The sequence below is a fragment of the Hyaena hyaena genome, unplaced genomic scaffold (genome assembly GCF_003009895.1).
Source record: "Hyaena hyaena isolate Hyena2069 unplaced genomic scaffold, ASM300989v1 scaffold_970, whole genome shotgun sequence".
In the NCBI taxonomy this organism is placed as follows: Eukaryota; Metazoa; Chordata; class Mammalia; order Carnivora; family Hyaenidae; genus Hyaena; species Hyaena hyaena.
The window spans coordinates 261,334-282,716 of NW_024081595.1; the positions used below are offsets into that span (position 1 = coordinate 261,334).

The 21,383-nt window shown below is 35.0% G+C and overlaps 1 pseudogene; it reads right to left on the bottom strand.

The window, feature by feature from the left end:
* LOC120223168 overlaps nt 1-10,461 on the bottom strand; it is a 30,808-nt pseudogene extending 20,347 nt beyond the window's left edge.
* Between the last annotated feature and the right edge of the window lie 10,922 nt (nt 10,462-21,383).

The following is a 21,383-nucleotide window of genomic DNA, read 5'->3' on the forward strand; positions in this document are numbered from 1 at the left end:
CAGATCCTCTAACTCACTGTGATGTGGTTGTGGAGGGGCAGGAGTCCAGAGCTGACAGCCAAAAAGGGATTCTTGAGACATCTTTGGTGCAAAAAGGTTCTTTAATAAAATAATCTGTAATGTAAGCATCAGGCAGTGATCTTTTTCTTTTTTTTTTTTTTTATGCAGCCCCTAAAACATGTCTTAGCACAGAGTACATATTCAATAAATAGTTTGGGGGAGAATGAATAAAGCTAAACTCAGATCCTCTAACTCACTGTGATGTGGTTGTGGAGGGGCAGGAGTCCAGAGCTGACAGCCAAAAAGGGATTCTTGAGACATCTTTGGTGCAAAAAGGTGATTTTATTAAACCATGAGGACTGGGCTTGTGGGCAGGAACAGCTTCACTGGGGTTGTGCAGAGTGCTGATTATATACTATGGAATCTGGGGAGGTAAAGGCAAAAGGGAAGGACTTTCATATGCTAGAGAGAACCTCTGAGTTACCAGAGGTCTTGCTATCGTCAAGCCAAAGTTGTTTTTCTTCAGGGAAGTTATCAACATTAAGACAGGAGGGCGGTCCTGGAGAAATATTTTACTCTGTATTTGTCTCAAGTGTTTGTCAGTGGGCCACAGGTTATAAAGAGTTTTAATGTCATTTATATTTTCTTCTTGCCTCTGTTCAGTATAGAGGGGAAGGTGATTCAGGGCTTCAGGAAACTGAGCCTACGAGTTTCTAGAGATGAGGCAATTGATAACATTTCCTTTTTCTTATAATTTGCTAAGACATTTGTTAACTGATGGAGACTCATGTCCTGCATGACTGTGATCTCTATTAATTAACTGTTGGTTTTTTCCTTTTCTTTGTTCTTGGGCAGCCAGGAGTACCTGAGGAATGTCATATATATCCCACCTCGGAAGAGGGGGTGTTTTTAGCTTGTGTTTTGCCCTCAGCCTCCCTTATGCTCCTTCATCAACCTGTGGGAACATTTCTATACAGAGGCATGAAATGGAGTCACCTCAGCTGTCCTCCTCGGATAATCCTCCTTTCTTTTGATAAAGAAACATGAGGTGGGTGCACTGGAAGAGAGAGACAGTGCACAGCTGTCTGCAAAGAGGCTGCACCATCTAGACTTCACGGTGCAGCCCTGTGAGCCTTCACCTTCTGTCTAGCGATGAGTGCAACTTTACATGGATAATTGAGAGTTAGTTGTACTTCTATAAAAACCCATCTTCTAGCTTGTGTTTTATCTTTCTGTTATTCCCTTTATTCAAGAGAAATCATAGGCCCTCATAAAAAGATACCATACATACAAGTGTTACTGTTTAGTATTTAGCTTTTCTTTATAGAATAATGGATAATATCTGACCCTTATTTGTACCCATAGCAGTTCTTTTACTTCTGGGTAAATATTGCTGCTAAATTTCAAACCTACCATGAATCATTCTGGTCTAATGTGAAACCATTTGAGATACTGTGACAGGTGTGGCAATAAGAGATAATAATGTAGATACAATTTCTAAATTGTCACTTAATATAGAAACAGATGTTGGACAGCTTATAAAGTCAAAGTCTTTTGAAACTGTATTCTAATTGGTCCCTTTTAAACATAAGGGTGTGTGCATCTAATGTCCAGGGAGTTCTGAGTTTTAGAAATAAAAGTCATGAACTTAAGTAACAGTACAAAGGCTTACAATATAAAACCAGTATTCCCTGAATTGCATAAATAATCTAATAAAATTCATGATGATAATACTGAGTTAAACCCAACTTACCTCCAATGGTAATCAGGACAAGGGAACACAAAATTTATTATCGTAAATTAAATACTTAACATTAATACTTTTATGTGTGTATACACATAAATTACACAGGTGAACTACAAAAATTTTTTAAAAGAGTGCTTTTGAATCTGTTTATTTAATTTCTATGTTTATAACATTTTTATTTCTATGACCTGAAATTTGATAGTTTTCAACTTACTATGACCGCAAATGTGAGAAACAAAGCGGTTGCATATAATTCATGTTAGAATGATGAAGCCAGGTGCACCTTAACTATGCACCTGTTTAATTTACAGTCTATTCAACTATATAATGGTGCAAGCAAATAGTGATCTTTGTTTTTTTTTCCCGCTGAACTGAAAATTTAAATAATTGAAATGTTTATAGATCCCTTCTAAGCCTACACTTGGCAAAGTTTGTGCAAATTTTCTGGAGCATTGTTAAAAAAAAAGAAAGAATTAAAAAATAATGTGTTCAGAATAGGAAGCTTTACTCTTTGACATTTTCTAATAATGCTAGCTGAATGTTATAAGTAATTTATAGTTGTTTTAATTTTAATTTACATATGCAACATGTACTTATTCTGTGCCAATTTAGCATGAAATCTATTACTTTTGAAAGACTTTTTCAAAACTTGATTTTAATGAGAAAGTTAGGCTTTTAACCACTTGAGATGGTAATAACTATGATGATGTAATAGTGATGATTCTATTTTATTTGTATAATGTAATTTTTAGTTTTTAATGGGCTAATGGATGATATATCTATCATTTATTATGTAGCAGTATGATATTTTGACACAGGAAGAGTAAGTGTCCATATTTTTAAGGAAATACAATTTCAGTTACTTAATTTCACTATTAATGAAGAAGTGGGATTTGATCAGATTAAGAAAACAGCTAACATATACTGAGCAGGTACTATGTGTCTGCCTTTCACTACAGCACCCTGATAGTAGAATGGTTATCTCCATTACAATTTTACCTGGCTTAAAGATTAGAACTAGGATGTAAATAAAGATGTTTGTATATGTTTTTTGCTGATTTTATTTCTACAAAACATTTTTGCTTCTTCCTATTAAAGTTGCCATGTATGGAGTTGGTTTATAACTGGGGACACACTGACCATGCAAAGAAGTGGGTGACTGGGCTATTCTTAGAGTCCTAGGAGTGGGGCTGAGTATGTGAACTTTCATCCAGAATGTCCTGAAAAGGCATAGCTCAAGATTTGGGAAAGAAATTGGAGGTGACCTTTTTGACCCTTTTAGAAATACTGATACTCAGATCCAAGCCATTAACATTTCCAGTTTTTCATTTTTTTTTTTTTTGGTTGTTTGGTTTTTTTTTTTTTTTTTTTTTTTTTTTTTTTTTTTTTTTTTTTTTTTTTTTTTTTTTGTTTTTTTTTTTTTTTTTTTTTTTTTTTTTTTTTTTTGAGTTCTTGACTCTTATCCCATTTCTAAATCTCTCCCTTTGGCCGATCTTACAATTTTGAATCTCACCGTATCATTCAGGGATGGATAAGGTATAGGGATTCTGGCAGGTTTAAAGGTGGTTTTAGTCTGTGATGCATATGGCTGTAGGAGGCGCATATTTTATGGTTCACAGACTGTGGTGTGTTAAAAATGCAAGTTTGTTTTTCTGTAACTGAATTTGATTTATAATATGAACTGGTATTCTGTTCTGGTAGCTGAAAAATTACTAATCATGTAATTCTGGGTAAACCCAGAATATAGCACTTTCTCCTTTTGATTCCATTTAAGATTTGGAGAGGTTTATTAGAAATGTCAATGTGTAAGGGCACCTGGGTGGTTCAGTCGGTTAAGCATCTGACTTCGACTCAGGTCATGATCTCACAGTATGCGAGTTTGAGCCCTGTGTGGGGCTCTGTGCTGACACCTCAGAGTCTGGAGCCTGCTTTGGATTCTGTGTCTCCTTCTCTTTCTGCCCCCCTTGTACTTTGTATCTCAAAAGTAAATAAAACATTAAAAAAAAAGTCAGTGTTTAGAGAGGTGAAGGCTTGCTTGCTTAATCTGTCAGCTTTCCATTTGGCTTAGGATAAAGATACATATTTTTGTTCTCTGGTCCTTAGTTTCTTTCGTTAACTAATATGGCATTTTCTACCAGGTTCTGAGTTCAGTAATTATCACAATACTACCCATACTAGGGATATAAGAACTTTGTCACACCATCTGTATTTATGACTTTTCCTTCATAATCAATACCTAGGTTCTTCATTTCCTTTGGGGCAGAAAAGTGACTTTCACCTTTTCACATATTCTTCCTAGTCTATTATTTATAAATCAACTTTATTTCTTGAGTCCCTCGCAGTTCTAGTATTGGATTCTCAAAAAGGTTTCAAAACCTTTCCTTCCATATATAATAGCTTTACAGTGAGTTTTGAAAGCTTATTTAGAAAAAACAATGCTCAGAATAGCCTTCCTGTTACTAGCCTCTGAGAGGTATAAAGAGCACTTCCTAAAGAAAAAAGATATAAAGAATAAAAAATGAAATATTTAGAGGGAAATTGTTTAAAATAATGTATCACTATGTTTAGTAAACAAAGGCAAATTATAAAAGGCAATGGTTTGTTTTAAGGTATAACATTTTCCCTTGTTGATGAATCTCCTCTCACGGCAACTAAGAGAGTACCTTGACAATCAGCAAGTTTATAGAAGAACTCCATCAACCAATAGGACACAATCAACATTTAGCACACACTACCCCACAGTAGTGTGTGTTACACAATAGACTTCCTTTCACGTGCCCACAGAATATGCACCAAAATAAACCATGTCCTTGGCCATAAAACAAACTTAACAAATTTAAAAACTTGACTTTATAATAGTATGTTCTCTGACCACAAGTGAACAAAAATAGAAATCAATTAGGGGCACCTGGGTGGCTCAATAGGTTGGGTGGCCAGCTTCAGCTCAGGTTATAATGTCATGGTTTGTGGGTTCAAGCCCCATGTGAGACTCTATACTGATGGCTTAAAGCATGAGCCTGCTTTGGATTCTGTGGTTCCTTCTCTCTCTGTTCCTCCCCCACTTACATTTTATTTCTCTCTCAAAATAAACAAGTAAACATTAAAAAATATTTTAAGGGAAAACAGAAATCAATTAAAAGAAATGTAACAAGGAAATCACCAAACATTTGGAACCTAAACACACACAGTTTTAAGTAATTCATAAATCAGAGAGAATATCATTAAGGAAAAATGCATTGAACTTAATTGAAAATGAAAGCACGACATATTAAAGTTCATGGGACACACCCAAAGCAGTGATAAGAGGGAAATTTATAGCATTAAGTGCATACATTAGAGAAGGGAAAAGTCAAAAATCAGTAATCTCAGCCCCCAACTTGGGAAACTAAAAAAATAAAATAAAATAAAATAAATAAAACAAAATAAAATAAAAATACATCCGAAAGAAGCAGAAAGAAGGAAAAAATAAAGACAAAACCTTAAATCTATGAAACTGTAAACAACAAAATTATGGAGAAATCAATAAAACCAAAAAGCCTACCAAAATCTTAAAGAATTAACGCTAGTTTTACATAATCTTTACCTGAAATAGAAAATAAGGAACACTTCTAAACTCATTCTATAAGGAAAGTATTACCATGATACTAAAATTAGAGTAAAAACCAAACAGGAAAATACAGATTGATATCCCTCATCAGTATAGATTAAAAAATATTGGTAACATATTAGCAAATATAATTCATATATAAAATATATAATATACATAGAAAGACCTATACACCAAGGACTTATAAGAGAAATATTTTTCCAGAGGTTCACAGCTGCATCAGTACTCAAAATTCACTTAGTATAATCCATCATATTGAGAGGGTAAAAAAGAAAAATCACATGATGACTTTCACTGATATAGAAAAAGTGCTTGACAAAATTCAGCATCCTTTCTTTAGAGAATAAAAGAAGAAAACTCTCAGGAAACTAGGAATAAAGAAGAATATTTTCAACTGGAGGATTAACACCTATGAAAGCCTACAACCATCAGTATTTCAGTGATAGAAACCTGAATGAATTTACCCAAATATTGGAAACAAGGAAATAATCTGCACTTTTATCACTGCTATTCAGCATACTAGTGGGAGTTCTAGCCAGTATGATGAGGAGAGAAAAGGGAATAAAAATCATATACATTGGGAAGAAAGAAATAAAACCCTATCTGCAGATAGATATGTTGTTTTATGCTGAAAATCCTCGGGGATTTAAGGGGGAAAATCCATCTAAAACTCATAAGGGAATTCAATAGGTTTTACGTTAGAAGATCAGCAGACAAAAAAATCAACTTTATTTCTATATACTGTCAATGAATGCATGAAAACCAATCTTATTAATATACCATATACAACTGCTCAAAAAATGAAATACTTCAGGTAAATCTAACAAAATATGTATGTCAAAAACTAAAACCTTTATTGTAACTAATCAAAGAAAATATAAATAACAAGAGACATTTTATGTTAAACGATTAAAAGAATCAACAAAGATGTGAAATTGTTATATACCTTTAATGCAATCCCTATCAAAATACTTGAAAGATTTTTTAGTAGATATAGACAATATTATTCCAAGATTTATATAAAAAAAAAAAAAAGACCCATAGTAGCAGTTCTGCAAAAAACAAAGGATAAAGTTGTAGAAATCAATGTTTCTAATTTCAAGACATTATATGGCTACAGAAATCAAGACTCCATGATGCTGGGGGAAAGACAAACACATCGATCAACAGAACAGTATAGAGAGCTTTGGAAGAGCCATGCAAATAAGCCTTGACAATTTTTGACAAAGGTGCAAAAGCAATTCAATAGAGAAAATACAGTGTTGTTGTTTGTTTGTTTGTTTGTTTGTTTTTTCCAAAAAATGGTGTTAGGGCAATTGAATGTCCACAGGCAAAAAAAAAAAAAAATGAACCTCACCTGGAACCTCATTTCTCATACAAAAATTAACTCAAAATTGATCATAAAGTTAAATGTAAACTATAGAAGTATAAAACTTTTAGGGGATAAACTAAAAGAAAACCTTTGGAAACTAAGATTTGGTGAGGAAGGCAGTGACATGGCAAGAAAAAACATTATTGGAGTTCATCAAAATTAAAAATACTTTCAATAGGATGAAAAGAAAAGCTATAAAACTGGTGAATACATTTATGAAACTTAAACCTGACAAAGAACTCCTATCTAGAGTAACACAGAGGAGCTGCAAAACTCAACACTCAATTAAACAATTCAGTTGGACATGAAGGGACATGTCCTTATATATTTGGGTGGCAAATAATCACCTGATAATATATAACATCATTAGCCATGAGGGACATATAAATTAAAACTGTGATAAGATATTTGTACACGTCTATTATATGAATAGGTAAAAATACTGATGATACCAAATGCTGAGAAAAGTATGGAGACAGTGGATCTGTCATACATTGCTGGGGAGGAAGTAAAATGATGTATCCACTCTGGAAATTCATTTGGAAGTTTCTTTTTAAACATATGGTAAATTCTTACATATCTATCATTCAGTTGCACTCCTGGATATTTATCCCTAAGAACTGAAAATTTATGTACATTCAAAATCTGTATGCAGTGGTTTATAGTGGGTTTATTTGTAACAGTAAAAAATTTGAAACAACCAAAATGTTTCTTAATGGGTGAAAGATTAAAGTGTTTTACATTCATAGAACCAGGAAATACTATTCAGCAGTAAGAAAAACCAAATTATCAATTATCATGGCAACTTTGATGGATATCAGGGGCATCAGGATGAGTGAAAGAGCCATTCTTATAACATCACCTACTGTATGATCCTATTGATATACCATTTCATTGAAATGAAAGAATTACAGAAATGGAGAATTTAATAATGATTGCCAGGAGTCAGAGGTATTGGTAAAAATGGAGGTGTGACTATAAGAGCATAAGGGGATCTTTATGGTATGGAATAATTCTACATTTTGAGGTAGTGGGGGTCATATAAACTTATATATGTGGCAAAATGATAGACATATACACATGCATTATACCAATATCCAGTGCCTTACTATAATTATGCAAGATGTAACTAGTAGGGAAACTCATTGAGGAGTACCTTGGACCTCTGTGCTATCTTTGTAACTTCCAGTGAATCTATAATTATTGAAAAATTCAAAGAAAAAAATTAGAAGAATCAGGGACAAGCCTTAATAACTACTCAACCAAGAGACTAGTTTACTTCTCTCATATAACATATCAAAGCAATGTACCAGACTAGCCTGTATTCAGAACTGAGCTGTCACATCTGTGCCATTTTCCACATGTGGCTTCCAAAATGGTTCATTCATTGTCATGCCAGCACAGAAGGGAGAAGAACATTTGGAGGAGGCAAGCCACTGTTGTAAGGCCCTTGAATAATAATGGCATGCATCACTTTTGCTCAAATTTCATTAGCTACAATTTAGTCATATGGCCACATTAAGTCCCAGACACTTGGCCAGTATAATCTAGGAGGAGCTGAGGTAGGGAGGAGAAAATAGATCTGGTGGCCAACAAATGCTGTCTTCCATAGTCTGCTCCTTCGGCCAGCAAACGTGTCAGCATATCCTTCTTCTCACACATAATACATTAATTGAAAAGTCTGAAGAAACTTTAAGAAGATAGGAGACCTCTTAAGTTTTCAGTTATACCCTTAAGCTCTGGTCATGAGAATCAGGAGGTTGTTGTCATCTGAATGCCAAGACACTGGAAGAAACCGTGATCAGCTTCCCAGCTGGTCTAGACTACTGTTGGCTACTGACTGGCCAAAGAACACGTGCAACCAGTACAGAAAATTTACATCTCCTGAAGCCTTTCCACAGGCACTACTGCTACTTGGAGAAAAATAGCATCTCTTTCACTTCCATGGTCAAAAGCGTGGCCTAGTGCATCCGAATGCTAGCACCCAAACTGTATCTGAAAACCTGACAGAAAAAGGATCTGAAAAATGTATTATTCACTTCTGGTCCCCACAGTAAAGGCTGTAGCATAGCATGTGTGGAATTGGGCACCAAGAATCAACAGACATTCACTATCCAATCCATCCCATTACTCCTCAGCATGCACTCATTTTTATAAAACCCATATTTAAATTTATAAAAAAAATAAAAATAAAATCCTTGTCATACTCCTGTTTCAAAAAGCAGCTATTCTCTTTACAAATTAAAATGTAATCATACTGCCCCCAAAGAAGACAAGTATTCTCTTACTACATTTAGATTTTCTGAGTGATGCCTCTAGAGTATTCTAAATTTAGGATTTTGTGACCTATAAATGAAATGATAAGGTATTGGTAATGACAATCCATACCTAATATACAATGGGAGAACTAAAAGATTGCCAGACACATGGTAGAACCTGGTCTAAAGCAATTCTGGAGTCTTCTAGAAATTGTAAAGGTCCTCTTCCCAGGCACTGGGACAAGTGTAATTGACTGAACTCTTGTTCTACTCTATGGGAGGAAAATGCTTGTCCATCTTTCTATGTCATACCTGGTTTTACCTGCTGGAAGGTTCTTCTTTATCCATTATTTTTCACAGCTACATCTAAAGTAGACACTGAGTAGGTATATCTTCTTTAGGTCTATGCAGTTTTTTTTCTGTTGGTCCTTGTTTGGGGGCTTGAAGATAATGTAAAACTCCTAAATTCACAGGTTTTCTTAGGCTACATCTGAGATTTCTTTTGCAGTAGAATTTCTTCTCAAACTTACTAGGCTTGAAAAGTATGCATTCTTAGTCTTTTATACTTGTGAGTAACCATACAAACCATAGCAAGTGTTGTTGGTGCCCTGTGGTATTGTCCACACTTTCCTACCCATGCACGCACCTGCACTCCTGTGCTTGAGGACTTTCTCTTAGCCTATGTGCATGGGACAAGTAAAAAATGTCCGGGATGTAGCGACCCTAGGAGCAGATGGGTCTAAAGTTATATAAGAAAGAGAGAAAGAGAGAGATGAGGGAGGGAGGGAGATAAGGAAAGAAGGGAGGGAGGGAGAGAAGGAAGGAAGGACGGATGGACAGAAGGAAGGAAGGAAGGGAGGGAGGGAGGGAGGGAGAGAGGGAAGGAGAGGGGGAGAGAGAAAGAGCCATTGTTATTCCAAACACTAATATTCTGACCCTTTCTAAATACAAATTCTAGTGATATAAGCTCCCTTGAAAGCAAATAGGATCTTTCTAATTTAGCCCACATGGCCATTTACCATAAGTCTTATCATGGCATAAAAAGGGTTATTGGTTTTATAGACCATTATACTTACTTACTTACCATGTGTTTCCTAACTGCTAAGCAAATGCCATATATTTTTGTTATGATAGCACCATACTTGTGAGCTCTATAGCAGTTGGGGTAGCTAAACTTCTATAACATGAGAACTAACAGTAGCTTAGTGACCCAAACAAAATGAGTGTTTTTTTTTTTTTATCCCTCTGTCATTGACTGGTCTGCATTGGTGTTTCAGGTAGGCAGGAAGTTGGCTGTACATTATTAGGTACTTAGACCTGGTACCCCTGCAATCCTTAGTCCTGGGCTTCCAAGGCATCTACTTGTTCCAATCCCAGCTGGCAGAAACATGGAGGAGCCATGCTGCTGTCTTGATGACCTTAACCTCCAGTGGCACATGTCACTTCCATTCACACTCTTGCTGGCTAAATTCATCATGTCGCCTCACCTAACTGTAAGAGGGGCTAGGAAATGTCATCTATATGTGTGTTCATAAGGAATGGAAGAATAAATTTTGTTGAACAGCTGTCAGTCTCTGTCATCAAAGTAGTAAGGGAGAGAACATAAGAAATAAAATAAAGGCTAGAGTGGCCACTAGAAAGAAGCAACTTAGAGACAGCCCCTGAAAAAGAATAGAGCAGAATGTTGTCTCTCTTTTCAGTGTGTGATGGCTTCATGATATCGAGATGGCTCTATAACATGAAGTGGATCCAATGTCAGAAAGATCTTAGCTGAAGCCTCAGTATAGGGAATTTATAAATTGGGGAGATATTCGAAATATGAAGAAATGTAACCAGTAGCATTATTTTTTAATTTCTTCATTATAACTTTATAAAGAACAATAATCTGCGAAGTCACACTAATATCCCATAATGCAAATTTGAATATAACAAATATCAAGTGATTAACAATTGATTAATTGATACAGTAAATTAGAGTGCCTGTTTCTCTCTAGGGTAATTTCCTGCAATACCTATCACTAGATGAAGGTACTACTTTGGCAATAGCCTTGGATTTTTGAATGTTATAAGAATGGGTAATATGTATTCACACGTACAAAAAGATTTAATTAATAAAATTATTTGAGGATTATTTCAAACAGTGTTCTTCATATTAAATATTAGATTTTATAACAGATTGATTAGAACAAAAATTTGAAAAATATTAGTCTGTAGAAGAGTAAGGGGTCTTTAATCTTTGTTTTTTTTTCTAATCATAGTTTTTTCATGAGCTATCTTTGCTGTAGATGCTAAAATTAGTATTTTTATACGGTTTCAAAATTATTCAAAATGAATGTCTATGTATTTCTAAAGTTTACATAGCAATGTCAGTGTAGATGCAAGAGGGAATTAAGGCTAAAAATTAAAAGTACTTTGCATAAATAAAAGAAAACCAGAAAATAAACCATGTGTCTTTGATAATAGTAAAACATAAGAAAAGATGATGTTTTCTTGCTTTGATAAAATTTATATGGAAATAATATTGGGTGTCATTTAGTAGTATAACTGTTCATGATCAGAGGCCAATATCCCTTTGCCTGTGACACTGAGAAGGCTAATGTTTGGGTCTAGAAATTACATACTTGGATGTGACCACTTTATCTACAACCAAAATGAATACGTTATTCTACTAAGAGACTTCATTCTTTCAAAGCCATCCAGGTGCTCCTCAAACAATTTCAGATTTTTATTTAACAACTCAAAATTAAGCTGTGTTGTTTTCAAATGTCGCTGAGATAAATAATAAATTTTAATTCAAGGGCAAATGGAAAATTGGACATTCACAGTAGTATTCTGTCTGAAATGTCTGTTCCATTTAAATGCATCATAAAAATGGTTTCTCTAAGTGTGTGTTGTTCTTGAGTGTCCTTGAGTGTTCAAGTCATGTGACTTAGGGGGAAAAATACAGTGGAAAAAATTTGAATTGCAATGAAATTGTTGAAACTCTACTCTGTAGCATGTGATTCTTTACAGATTTGTACATGTGCTTGTTGTTAGGCAGAATTGAGTATTTTGATTAACTGTAGCAGGGTTTTTATGTAAAGAGATAGGATTCCTGAAGGAGAATAAGAGCTTCTAGCCATTAAGTAATACCACATAGATGATTTGTTCATTGAACTACTTGAAAAATCAGAAGGAATTCTGCTATCTTATCATGGTGTGTGACAGTACTCTCCTGAGCCAATCTAGTGATTGTCTCTAAGGTACCCCCTTTATTTAAAGCAGTTTTATTCTGACTGTATTATGGTTAAATGGTAATATGGTTCAGAGCCAGGGCTCTGAAGTAAATCTGTTGGCCACAAATCGCATAAATATAATTAAAATTTCAAGTAGAGTCTTGTCAGTGTTATACTGATGCCATATAATTCCAGGAGAACCCTGTCTCTGAGATTTTTTTTTCAAATTGAATTTCTTATTTTTAGATCCTATTTTTGCTTCTTTAAGGAAAAATTATTTTAGTTGCTAAGAAACTTTGTTTTTCTCATTAAAGAAAAAGAAATTTAGTTAAGATCTTGTTATGGAGTTTTAATTGCCTTCCTTTTGCCTTTATTATCTATTTGATTTTTCTATTAGTTGTAACACTCTTTGATATTGAGAAAAACATCTTTTTTTTTTTAATAGAACTAAGACTTCCCTTCAAAATGGTAGTAGAAAATATTCTGACTTACCAGCTTGTTGTTACATATATTTTTAACTCATTTAATGCAGGGACTCTACTTTTTCAAGTTTCTATGGTGACGTGTAATACATTTTACATAGGAGAGTCTTAATAAAAAAAATTGTAGAAATACTTTCTAAACAACATTTGACAGATTTTTTTTCATTGGCATAAAATACAGGGTTAGAAACCTCTTTCACATTTGTTCCTTTATATACACACAGCCTTTTCCATGACAGCATTAATAGGGAAGATCCCTTACAGCTTAGTGAAAACTGTGATAATATTGAATTTTAATTTTATTAAGAATAAAGATCATGCTTTGATCTTTCCTCATAACCACATTCACAAGAGAATTTAGCTTGGCGTTCTAATCAAAATTAGTGTTTAATAAATATTTTTTTCTAAAAAATAGACAAACCAAAAAACAAACTCTTAACTACCGAGAACAAACAGATGGTTACCAGAAGGGAGGTGGGTGGGGAAATGGGGGAGATAGGTGAAGGGGTCAAGAGTATACTTATGATGATGGGCACTGAGTAATGCACAGAAATGCTGAATCACTCTATTGTACACTTGAAACTAATATGACACTGTATGTTAACAATACTGAAATTAAAATTAATGTTAAAAATAAGTCATTAAAAATTTTTTTTTCCTGAATTAACAAAAAGAAAATTAGAAGTTGCCCATTGTAAATTGTATCATGTTCCTTTTTACTTAGGGTCTGTCCTATTTAGGGCTTAAAACTGTTAGAACAAATCAACTCCAAAATTCCAGTGGTTTACTAATAGATGCTTTTTTACTGGACACATAATAGTCCAATGTGGGCACTCCTCAAGGTGGGCACTTAGCCTACTCGCAGTGATTCTGGAACTTGGGCTCCTTCCTTAGGGCAGCTTTGCTGTTTCTTGGGGCTTTGTCAATGTCTGTACCCTCCTGGCAGTTTAGTGAGTGTGGGGAAGGCCAGTTCTCTTCTTAAATGCCTAGGCTCGGAAGGGACACTCCAATTACCAGTTCTGTTGATTGGGACTAATCATGTGACATGTGAGTCAAAAAAGCAAATAGAATTTTAAGCAGAAAAATTAAAATCCAAACAAGAAGGTACCACTGTGCCTGCTGTATTCCTAGAAAGAAGATTTGTGTCCTGTGTCTCCAGTATTATGGGATAGATAGTGTAGGTTGGGCTCTGGAGCTGAAAGATAAGAGAAGCCTAAAGTGTGAGGCTCTTAAGAAAGAGGTAGAACAAAAAATATGCAGAGAGGGAGGGAGGCAAACCATATGAAACTTTCAAATAATGAGAACAAACTGAGGGTTGATGGGGATGGAGGAGAAAGGAAAGTGGGTGATGAGGATGGAGGAGGGCACATGTTGGTGAACACTGGGTGTTGTATGGAAGCCAGTTTGGCAATAAATTATATTTTAAAAAACTAAAATAAAAAGGGAGGTGGAGGGAATTTTTGAATTTGCATCATTCATTGTTTATTTGTTTATGATCTGTTTATGATCTGCATTTTAAAAGGCGGTATCTATTTGTAGCCCTGTGGTGGATTGGAATTAGGAGTGTGGACATGACTGCATCGTACAGAAGGAAAACTATTGCACAGGGAACAGTACCTCTTATAAAATGTTTAAGTGGTGGAAGGAGGCAGAAGGTGCTTTACGTTCTCTTGTGTCTGAGAGCTGGGCTACGTGCTGCATGATAACACCAAGCTGGGAAGATAGAGATGTGGAAAGGGCATGACTGTGACAAGCTAAACCTGTCTATCATACTGTTATCAAGACCCTTTCTAAAGTTGGAACATACACACATGCGTGTATAATCACAATTTTGCCTGACCACTACAGCTTTTCTCTCCCCATTTTACCTATTACAAATAATTAATCTTTTCCTATTCGCTAGATAATACCTTATAAGTAACCAATAATGATTACCCATTATGAACTCTTAACTATTAAGTAGCAACATACCTACTTCAAAACATTTCTTTTCAAGATACCTTTATCTTCTAGACTGCAATGCAAGAGTTTAGTTACATTAGAATCCAAACCGATTGAGTAGCTCTATGAGCTAAAGCATCTATGGAATGTACCTTATTTATAAGTTAGAGAGGGAGTGTGGCAAATAAATGACATTGTTACTATTAGTTATGTTATTATTTCTATTAGTATAAAGCATTTATTACTATTATGTATGTAGTATGATTTCTCCATTAAAAAGTTAATGATGGCCATGGGGTTCTTTTTCATATACTCTTGATTCTCTTTAGAAAAGAAGGTATGGGGTGGCCGGGTGGCTCAGTTAGTTAAGTGTCCAACTTCGGCTCAGGTCATGATCTTGGGGTTCCTGAGTTCAAGCCCTGCATCGGGCCCTGTGCTGACAGCTCAGAGCCTGGAGCCTGCACCTTCTCTTGGATTCTCTGTCTCCCTCTCTGTTTGCTCTTCCCCCTCTTACACTATCTCTCTCTGAAAAAAAATAAGTAAACATTAAAAAAAAAGAAAAAAGAAGAAGAAAGGTATAAAAGTAGAATGAAGCTGCACAAGTATGAACTAAAATAATCTGATATCCAAAATACTGTGGCTTTAAATATGAAATAGAATTTGATAGTACCTTATAAGAATTTTATTAATATTAATGTACCCTTTAGCATGACCTAACAAAGCTACCTTAATTTTGTTGTTTGGATAATTGAATAAATATTTTTAGTGATAGTAGTAAGTCATTTGAATTGATTTTCATTTATCTTATGAGCAAAAAATAAAAATAGTGGTAATAAACAGTAGAAACTTGCTTTCTGGTAGTTCAACAGCATTGAAAATGCTAGTTCTAAATAGCTATTTGCCATGGAGTAGCACAAGTATCCCTTGCGGGGAAAAATGAATATCAAAATATTTTTCCTTTTTATTTGGGATTTTCATGGATGATAAAAGAGCCTTCAAGGAATGTATGGAAAAGCCACATCAACTGAATTATAAGGACAGAGTAAAATACCAAATTAATCAGCAAATCAAGATGGAATCCCATTGTTCCATGTGAAGAAAAACGTTATTATATTTTTTACTCCTTGGTGAATTATAATGGATGGTATACTCATTCTCAAATCTTAGGAGATTGACAATTCATTTAGAAGAGAAGAAAAATCCCATTTTCTTTATAAAAACGGAAGAAGCACTCATAGGTTTCAGTTGGAACAGAATGACTTACGAAGCGTGTGCAGCCATATCGTGTGCGATGTTACACGAGACGCAGCTGAGTGCTCTTCGGTTCCAAAGGCATGTACACTTCGCTTTCTGAATCTCCCTTCGGAAAGCACAAAGAAAGATTCAGCTCTCTCCCTGGTTAGTAAATGAACCAATACCAGGATGTCTGTTATTGGTATTTTAAAAGTTGTTCTGCAAATTGCGGACACTAAAGAGCTATTTCTAAATAATTGAGCGTTTCCAGAAGTATAAAATTTAGAGCAAGTTATTATTCCTTCAGTAATGCTTGTTAATTTACGATAGCTAGAAAGCTTTTAGAACTGAGTATTAGTTCTCTCGTATCAGGCTGGCAAAAATTGAAAACTTTGGAAAACACCCTGTTGGCAAGGTGTGGAGTCAGGCGCTCTGATGCAGCGTTGGTGGGGGTGCGAATTGATAAAGTGTGGGGATCCCTTGGTAGTATCTAAGAAAGCAGTCACTTTGTTTACATCTTAGTGAGCAATCCCCTTTCTGTAAATATACCTAGAAGATTCACCTCCAAAAATAAGGGGAGAAATATGCACAAGGTTTATTAGTGTGGCACTATTTGTGAAAAGAGAAGATTAAGCAATAAAATTAATGTCCATCTATCTAGGGTATACCACCAAATGGAGTATTAACAACTGTAATCTCTTTCTCTCAAAATGAAAAAGTTTCTAATGTAGTAGTATGATTGCCAGAATATATTTGTAAGTGATCAAAGCAGGGGGTACAGGATATTGCATATATTGCATTAAAAAACATAGAAATAAGAATGCATACAAAAACTAAAAAACCTGGATATGATAAACAGGGAACTAATGAAATGGATGGGTAGAAACAAAGTTGGTGAATTTGAAATAGATGCAAGACTTTTCTGAATACGCTTATAAGCAGTGGTTTTGACTTTCAAGTCATGCAAATGAATGTATATATGCAAAAATTAAATTAGATTAAATTAAATTAAGGGCAACAAAAAATAACTGCTAACATCGAAAACATTAACAACAAAACAGTAGACTATTTTTAGAGACTAAATTAGCATAAGTATATCGAACATTAAAGGCAAGAAGCCATCTGGAGAATCGATAGAGGGGCTTGTGGGGTTATTAATCATCATCATAAATGAAAACTTATCCCTACCATCATGATATTGAAACCTTCCATAGACATTCTGTCTTCACATAAAAGTTCACTCGATAGTTTTCCTTGGAACTGAGCTGGCAGGTTACAGCATGGTCTTTTCTATTATGTCCTTTAAAAAAGTTAGGTCAGTTTAGTTTTCATTATGAGATGGCTGTGAAAATACTACACTGTGCCCACTGATGTGTTCATAAGCTTTTGTGACTAAATGTGTACTCTGATTGCTTTATTCCTAATGCATAGAACTTGCCAAAGAGGTCACTGAAGAAATGATAAATAGAACCTGATTACAGCACAAACCAGGTGTACAAATAAACAACATAATCTCATTGTGACTTCCCAGTGCTGTGGTTGGGTATCATTTTATCCATCTTGTGTAGGCAGTTCAGCCATCATCAGTTATACCCAAGCAGGGTCAAGCCCAGCTCTGCGTTGGTCAGCTCATCCAACATATCTCTAGTCTGTGGATGCTCTCATTATGTGCCTTGTACGTCCTCAGACCTACTCTTCACTAACATCAAATTAAAAAACTCTGGCCTTGGGGTATCTGGGTGGCTCAGGTGGTTGAACATCTGACTCCTGGTTTCAGCTCAGATCCTGATCTCACAGTTTCATGAGTTTGAGCCCTACATCTGACTCTGTGATGGCAGTGCAGAACCTGCTTGGGATTCTCTCTCTCTCTCTCTCTCTCACTCTCTCTTCCCCTACCCTTCCCCTGCTCACACTGTCTTTGTCTCTCTCAAAATAAATAAGCAAACCTGAAAAAAAATTTGAAAAAGTATCTGGCCTGGCATCCCAGGTTCTTGATGTTCCTATCCACTTACCTCTCCAATTCAGGTATGTTATACTTTGTTCCATATGTGATAAGCTCGCCTTTTCTCTGTTCTCTCATTCTGTTTTACACCACTAAAAATCTATTCTTTCTTCTCTACTACCTTAATATGACCATCTTTTATTGCTTCCATTATAAGATCTTCCAGCAATTTATTTGTCTCTTTATCTAAACCTCTATGGTATACAATTTTGTTTATAATGTTAGAACATCTTGAATTTTCTTAAGTGATTCACATTTAAGAGTAATCTCCTAAAAACTTCTAAAACTTCTACAAATCACTCCCCTATTCACCAGCACCTTCCATAGTTTGGGGAATTAGATGTTATTGACTTAATGAACCACCAGAATAGAGCAAAACATATTAACACAAAATATGCTATTTCAATCTTTATTAATTAGATGTAACACCCATATAAATTCAAACAATTACATTAAAGATTATTTATATATAATTTCCCCAAGTAGGGGAAACTTTGATTTTCAACTATCCATTCTTAAGGGAAATTATTAAAATTATAAAATATTTTAATATTATCATCTAAATATTTGTAAGCAATGTTTTTATTTGGGGGGTGCTTGGGTGGCTCAGTCGGTTAAGCGTCTGACTTCTGCTCAGGTCATGACCTCACGGTTTGTGGGTTTGAGTCCCGCAGTCAGGCTATGTGCTGACAGCTAGCTCTGAGCCTGGAGCCTGTTTCAGATTCTGTGTCTCTGTGTCTCCCTCTCTCTCTGACTCTCCCCTGTTCACACTGTCTCTCTCAGAAAAAGAAAGAAGGAAGAAGAAAAAGAAGGAAGGAAGGAAGGAAGGAAGGAAGGAAGGAAGGAAGGAAGGAAGGGAGAGAGAGAGAAAGAAAGAGAGAGAGAAAGAGAGAGAGAGAGAAAGAAAGAGAGAAAGAAAGAAAGAAAGAAAAGAAAGAAGGAAAGAAAGAAGGAAAGAATGAAAGAGAGAGAAAGAGAGAGAAAGAGAAAGAAAGAGAGAGAGAGAAAGAAAGAGAGAGAGAGAGAAAGAGAGAGAGAAAGAAAGAAAGAAGGAAAGAAGGAAGGAAAGAAGGAAGGAAGGAAGGAAGGAAGGAAGGAAGGAAGGAAGGAAGGAAGGAAGGAAGGAAGGAAGAAATGTTCTTGTTTGGAGCAGTGTTTTGTTTTCCTTTCAGTGAACTAAGTATGTCACCTGACAACAGAATTGCTGGGTTCATGAGTTGTGCAAATTTGGAGGTTTGAAGAAGTCCTGCTCTTTCTCATTTCCTTCCTAATTTGATGTAAAACAGAATTACTGATGTTTAAGACACAAATTTAGAAGCATATTCTTTTGACCAAACTCTTTTTCTATTACAATTTGAATAGTGAATATACAATGGTTGAAGTGCAATGAAAAATCAAAGGCACTAATATGTGAGCTTGAAAAACCTTATTAGTCAGTGAAAAATTAATGTGAATAAGCTCGGTCCCTGAAGGGAACTTTTGAGTTGGAGTGAATATGTGGTCATTTTATTCGTTAGGAGGAAGTGCATATTGAGGAGGAGCAAATTAGAAAATTTAAAAAACTTACATATGCCAAGACAGGTTTAAAATTATTTATATTATTGTTGCTACATGATGTTTGTATCTTCTCCCTGTTGAAGTCCTAATCCCCAAGGCGATGGTATTAGCAGGTATTCCTGTGGGAGGTGACTAGGTCTTGAAGACAGAACCCTCCTGAAGGAGATTAGGGCCCTTGTAGAGGAGGCCGCAGAGAGCTTCCCTGCGGTCTCAAACACATAAAGACACTGCTGCAAACTGGAAGTATGTGAACTAAGATGCGGACTCCCCTCAGACACCAAATCTGCTGGCACCACCTAGACAGTGGGAGTTCTCGGCTTCCAGAACTCTGAGAAAGAAATTTCTCAGTTGTGTCTAAGTCACACACTCAGAGGTATTTTTCTTCGTAGCACTACAGAGGATCCACGACATTTGCGAAGGGTCTGACATAGAGTAAATATATTTGTACGATAGTGTATAAATAAAGAGATCCAGAGAACTATGCTTCAAATATTCATCTGGCCACTAGGATATAAACCTGGCAACACCTTGTTGCTGACTTTTAAGTACTTAGGTGTGGAGTGGAGGAAAATTGTTTTATCTGTATTCACAGTATGCAGAGGGAATGTGTGGGAATTGACAAGTAGAATGAAGATAAGTGTAAGTACCTTTTGTTACAATGGCTGCACTTCACCCTTTTTAGCAGAAGTCTTGTTTATATCACCGCAAACCACATTGTGCCGACTGCAGCTACTTTGAGTGGCTAGTGTCATGCTCTAGATATCTTGCAACAAAACAACACATGGTCAAGGAAAGCTAAATACAACTGGATGATGATAACCCATACATATGCTCTCTCAGAAAAAAAACAACCCCAACAAATTAATGTTTGCTTTGCCAGATCTCTGCTTTGTACTTACAAATAGATTTTTTTAATCCTGACAGTATGAGAGGTCATCTAATTTAATTAGTAGAAACTGGTTTGATATCTCATGAAAAAAAATTCATGGGGGTGGGGATGTTGGTCATAGGTCATAAAATCTGAGTTATACAAGATTAGTAAGTTCTGAAAATAATGTATGGATAGCATGGTGACTAGTTAACACCATATTATGTACTTGACATTTGCTAATAGAGTTGATCTTAAGTGTTCTCACTGTATGCATATACACACACACACACACACATACACACACATGCACACAAAGAAAATAGTAACTGAATTGGTGGATAACTTGATTGCAATGATCATTTCACTGTGTATATATATATCACAACATTAAGTTGTATACCTTAATTATGTATACATAATTTTTATTTGTCAATTATACCTCAATAAATCTGGAAAAATATTAGAAAATAGATTTGCTAATAATGTATTTTACTGTCAATGGAAACATAAGGAAAACTAGTAAAGTTTTAAACAGTAACTTGTATGGTAGATGGTTAAGTAATAATTTAATGCTACAGTCTGATGACCATATTATATATGATGCCTTGGTTAATATACACTGAAGAATGCCAATTGACTTGTTATAAGATCAACAGACATACATTAAAGAAATAAAATATGTGTAGTAGAAGCTATTATGTTCAATAGAAATAAATATAACAGGTCAGCTTTAAAAGTACTGTAGATTTCTACACATTGTTACATGCTGTATTCTGTCTTCTTCTATTTTTGTTTTTCTCCCCCATGACAATGTGAATAAGCTACTTAACTTGGACATCATTTTTCTGTTTTGTAAAACAAGGGGCTGGATAAATGGTCTTTAAAATCACTTTAAACCCTCAGTTAAAGTGTAATTTATGATTTTTTTTCAAAAAAGCAGAACACTTTCTATGTAGTTTTGATGAAATTAAGGAAAAACTAGTAGAAAATGGCCTTATGTATCTTTTATGCAAATAAACTCATAATAACAGATCACAGAGATTTTATTTATTTTTTTATATTTTAGTTACTTATGTATTTTCTAATAACATAGAAAAT